Here is a 6,000-nt window from a genome sequence, read left to right as displayed (position 1 = left end):
AAGTCAAAAAAATTTACCCCTATGTTTTCCTCTCATAGTTTTATGATTTTTAGTTCTTATATTTAGGTCACTGATCCACGTTGAATTAATTTGTGTTTATAGTGCAAGGTAGGAATCCAACTTCGTTTTATGAATGTGGATATGCAGTTGTCTGAACATCATATATTAAAAAAATGAGACTTCACCCACTGAATGGCCTTGGCACATTGTTGAAAATCTATCAGCCCTAATCTTATATTTAGGTCACTGATCCACGTTGAATTAATTTGTGTTTATAGTGCAAGGTAGGAATCCAACTTCGTTTTATGAATGTGGATATGCAGTTGTCTGAACATCATATATTAAAAAAACGAGACTTCACCCACTGAATGGCCTTGGCACATTGTTGAAAATCTATCAGCCCTAGACGTATGGGTTTAATTTTTAAACACTCAATTCCACTCCATCTATCTACACTTCTAGGCTTATGCTAATATCACACTGTTTTGATTACTATAGCTCTGTTGAAGTTTTAAAATTGGGAAACGTGAATCACTCAACTTTACTCTGTTTTTTGAGATTGTTTTGGCTATTCAGGGCCCCTTACGACTCCAAACTAATATAAAATATTCCATTTCAATGTGTTGAGACTTAAGTCTTCATTCTTTTATCTTGTGTTCAGCTAGTATTTTGACAGCACTTTCCTTGTACACTAGGAGCTAAAACACACACACACACACACACACAAAACCCTCCCAGTTTTTATAGATTGACTCTGTGATGAGTCACTCCCTCAGCACTCAGCCAGGCTGTTTACAGCTCTGAATTAGACTTCACTTCCTGCTTGCACTGAGAATAGAGGTCAGCCAGAGGTAAAATCTTAGAGCATTCTATGGTCTTTTCTGAGCATCTGACCTTCCTTGGACAAATATTTGGGTTTCTAAATTCCCAAATATATGTGGATGCTTTTCCAAGCTTGGTTTCTCAAAAAAAAAAAAAAAAAATTCTCCCCAGCTTTTCTTCCCAGCCTTTGGGCAGTCTGTTGCGTCTCAGCCAAAATTTTTAGCCCCAGGTGGCTGTGGGTTGTCCGTCACCTTACAGTGTTTCAGAGTAATGCTGGCCAGTTTTCTACCCTGAGTGAGCTCCAAGTTAGGCAAATCAGAGGCCTTGCATTAGTGTCTCAGGCAGCTCCCAGAGAGCTTAGAACAAACAAACATAATATTTTTCAAGTAGATCTGCTCTGCTCCCTATGGACCAGGGAGTCAGACTCTTACACTGGGTAGGTGGGCTGCCATCTTCAGGAACACCACAACGCTGGGGAGGGGTTTGGGTGAGAGGAAGTAAAAATGCCACAGAGCTTTCCCATCATTGTTAAGTTGCCGTCTGTTTTGATTCAGCATCCACCTGGCTGCTGCAAACCTTTGAGTGTTTTCAGAAATCTAGCAAAGTTGATTCTGCCAGTTTCTGCTTCTGTTCAGTGTTTCTGTAGAGAGATGGGAGCTTGGAGCTACAGCTCTGCCATTTTGCTGATATCCCCCAAATTTCTTTTTAAGGCCATGCAAATCTACTCAGAGTGTATTTAGAAGCTCTTGTGATGGTCTGCATCAACAGAGCAATTGAAATTGGTTAGGAGGCTACTCATAAATTCACTTTCCCAGAAAATAACCTGTATGCCAATATACAAAAAAAAATTTTTGAACAAATTTGGTTTATAGAAATGACTAGAATTTTATTTTAGATCCCTTTGGGTATTTTATAAATATTTATCATTTTAAAATATCATGAATAAAAATAGCTCAGTTAAAATCTATTGTATGCCTAGTAGGTACACCTCTCTATTAGAAAAATGCCACATACTACTATCAAATGTAAAACTACTACAATACAAGGATAATTTGCAGTCTGAAAGATAATCCATCTTCTGTGGTCAAAATTCCATCTTTATATTTCACTAATGTGTTTTTATAAGTAAAGCACTGCTGTTGTTGTTTAGTTGCTAAGACAAGTCCAAATCTTTAATGACCCCATGGATTGTAGCCCATCAGGCTCCTCTGTCCATGGAATCCTGGATACCGAATGGATTGCCATTTCTGCCTCCAGAGGTTCTTCCTGACCCAGGGATCAAACTCACATCTCGTTTATATAAATAAAGACATAATTGCCTCCATATTTTAAAAATAACAAAAAAGTATATTTTGAAGATCCTATTAAATATTTAACATCATCTGAGTCTCATAGGAAGCCTGTGAGGGAAGGATTCCTAGGGCAGTTATCTGAGGCATCAGGAGTGTGACTCATGGGTATCGTAAATATCATTCTGATCTTGTATCTGAGAGAGATAAGCTGTGAGAAACAGAAGAATATAACTTATAAAAGACTACCTTAATTGGAACTTGAAAAATGGGACTAGCCACTAGGGAGGGGAATAAAAACCAAGATATTATCAAAATATTTTAGGGAACTTCTTGGCCAAGAAGATTCCCTTCTCTTTACTGGACTCTTAATTAATTAGTTCTTTTTATTTATTTATTTATTTTTTTGTAGGATAGCATGAAGAAAGATCTAGAGCTCTAAGAGAGAAACATCAGTTAAAAGGGTTTGTTTATTTGTTTTCAATGAAATCTTACTTATTTTCAATTTTGATCATAAGGGTCTATTTCGTTTCAATTATAGGAAATTAAAATCACTCCACCTCCCCCACCTCCCCACCCCACCTCACTTACTACTGGTGTTAGGAAAGGCAGACAAAAAGCAGAGATTCATCTGTTATGTAATAGAGAAGCAAGCATAAATTTTTTTTTACCACACAAAATAAGATTTAAAGATTTGGTAAAATATCCCTTAATTTTCTTTTATCTATTAAGCAAACTTAAATAAGTTTTTTGTGTGTATGTGATTTGAGTTGCCCAGGTGTTATAGAACTATATTTTTCAAAAAAAAGCTATTGAATTTTTTCCCTGGGATTAACAAAATCCTACGGGAATGTGTGTAGGTATGAGTCATTTTTTTTCTTATATTCTGTTTTGAACTCTGTGTGATCTTTCTCCATACTTTTTTCCTTCTTCTAATTTTAAATGTTTTCTTTTATGTCTTTGGCAATTTTCTTCATGCCATATCTTTTCTTTTTTATAGGACTTCCATGCTGGGCCTGCTGGGTTTACCCTTTATATCTCACTTTTTCCTCTCTCATTTTTGACACAAATATCTTTACAAAGGGTTTACCCCATGTCTCTTCAATAGCGAATGATGGTGCTGTTTCCACTGCACATTTCAAAAGGCCCTGGGAAACCACTGCCAGCTACCCTGTGGGCGCTCGCTGGCACTCCCCAAGGTGCCCTTGGGATCCTGGAGCAGGGTCCCAACAGCCTGACATTCTCTCCACTTTGGATCCTGAAAGACCATTCCCCTTACCCTTCGTAAGAATTCACAGTACATCAGCCAAATATGAATGGCTGGTTCACTGGCAATCAGAGCAATCTCAGAAAGAAATTACAAATTTAAATTCTAATAACTTCCCTTAAATGTCACAAAGAAAGGATTTCCTATGGGTGCCCTGACTCCAACTTCTGACCAAGGTCACCTGCCTTCAAGTTTGTAACCATGGGGGGAAAATGCAAAAGTAGACATACTTTAAAAGACAAACAGCTATTGTGCTAGGATGACAGGAATATGGGGGATAGTATTTATTTTTTCCCATCTTCCAGTATTTGGGTAAAGTATGCATATTAATTTTAAAATAAATAACAAATTCAAAGTAAGTCTTATCATATCAGTATGAAAAGCATATCAGTATTTATTGCTTGATAGTCACATATTCATAACTTTATATGTGCTCCTTGCTTTTTATGCATCAAATTCTGTGTCCTTTTACCTTATTCCCTATTTTAAACAGAAGTCATCATTGCAAAGTTCACCAAAGCATGTAGAATATTGGTGCTTTATGGTATTCCTCAGCTCTTGGAACTTTCCAGTTCTTGATGTAAGATTCATGAGGCCCAAGAGCGCCTCTTGTCTTTGGGCCCTACGGTATTCCTGTACTCTCTATCAATTCCTCATGTTTAGAACAAATTAACCTACAGGATTTCAGTTAATTAGAATGGAAAGTTCCCTTAGAAAGACACAGGGCAAAAATCTCCAGTGATGAAAAGCCACCACCTAGGTAATATGAAGGCTTTAAAAAATGTAATGGAGATATCCGTGTCTTAAACGGACAGTTTGGAAAGGCATTGCCAAAAGCCATTGCAACTGTGCCCTTGATTTGAGTTATAGGAGGAGAAATCAATTAGCAGTAATTTTAGTTAGGAGGACAGCTAACTTTGGAAGTCTATCATTAAGAACGTCACACCTTTTTTTCCCTCTATAAATAGCTCTTGGTTTACTTCTTTAAAGCAAAGCACATACCTTAAGGTTCAAAGTGGCAAGCAGTATTCTTCAAGTATAAAAGTTAAGCAAAACAATTCATTTCTCAAATGCTGATATTTAGTTATTTTTTAAATACAGTTGATCCTTGAACAAAACAGGTATGAATTATGTGAGTCCATTTATATGAAAAGTTTTTTTGTTCAGTATTAAATACTTCAGAACTACACAATCCGCACTTGGTTGAATCCACAGAGGCAGAACTGGGGTGAAGAGGAGCCTCGTATGCGATGGGCATGTGCGCTCAGCCGCTCAGTGGGCTACCAGGGCTTTCCGGGGGGCGCGAATGGTAAAGAATCCACCTGCCAATGCAGGAGACACAAGAGGCACGGGTTCAATCCCTGGGTCAGGAAGATTCTCTGGAGGAAGAAATGGCAACCCACTCCAGTGCTCTTGCTGGGGAGAATCCCACGCACAGAGGAGCCTGGCAGGCTACAGTCCATGGGATGGCAAAAGAGTTGGATGCAACTGTGCTACTGAGCACCCAGACACCACAAAGGTCACATGTATGGAGGGCTGACTATAAATTATATGGGGGGAATAGGGACTCCTTGGAGGGTTGGTGCCCCTAACCCTCATGTTGTTCAAAGGTCAACTGTAGATATTATTACCAACTTTTTACAAATGGGAAGATTGAACCTCAGAGAGCTAACTATTTTGCTTCAGATTTCTAACCTAGTAAGTGCAAAAACTAGCCATAAAATCCTGATTCTAAGTCTACTGGGCTTCCCATCTTTCCAGAGCCACTATTTTTTACAATAAGACTATTTAAAAAAAAAAAAAAAAAAGACTACTTTTTATAATAATACAGTAAGACTATACAGGACACTGATCTCAGTGGAAACCAGCCTTATGAATAATATAATCAACTAAAAAATGTGTTGAGAAACCATGAGCAAAATCCCCTTCTCCAAAATATTTCACTCACTACCTAACAGATTTCCTCATCCTGGCACCCAGGTCAGGAGGAATTTACCTGAGATGAAAGCAGTAAGACCTCTGCCCTTACCAGTCAGTCATGGATATCAAAATAATATTGGTAGCCTTTTCACTGTACAGTACTTATGCCTAGAACCCTCTATCTCCTCCTGCCAAATCCGTATTTGGTGTGGGTAGGGACTACCACATATGTATAATGACAATCCAGGGCATTCTCAGTTCAATTCAGTTGCTCAGTCGCATCCGACTCTGTGACCCCATGAGTTGCAGCATGCCAGGCCTCCCTGTCCAACACCAATTCCTGGAGTCCACCCAAACTCATGTCCATTGAGTCAGTGATGCCATTCAACAATCTCATCCTCTGTTGTCCCCTTCTCCTCCTGCCCTCAAACTTTCCCAGCATCAAGGTCTTTTCCAATGAGTCAGCTCTCAGTATCAGGTGGCCAAAATATTGGAGTTTCAGCTTCAACATCAGACTTTTCAATGAATACCCAGGGCTGATCATTTTGAGGATGGACTGGTTGGATCTCCTTGCAGTCCAAGGGACTCTCAAGAATCTTCTCCAACACCACAGTTCAAAAGCATCAGTTCTTCGGTGCTCAGCTTTCTTTATAGTCCAACTCTCACATCCATATATGACCACTGGAAAAACCATAGCCTTGA

The sequence above is a fragment of the Muntiacus reevesi genome, chromosome 6, assembly GCF_963930625.1.
Source record: "Muntiacus reevesi chromosome 6, mMunRee1.1, whole genome shotgun sequence".
Taxonomy (NCBI): Eukaryota; Metazoa; Chordata; class Mammalia; order Artiodactyla; family Cervidae; genus Muntiacus; species Muntiacus reevesi.
Note: the sequence above shows the minus strand (reverse complement) of the source record.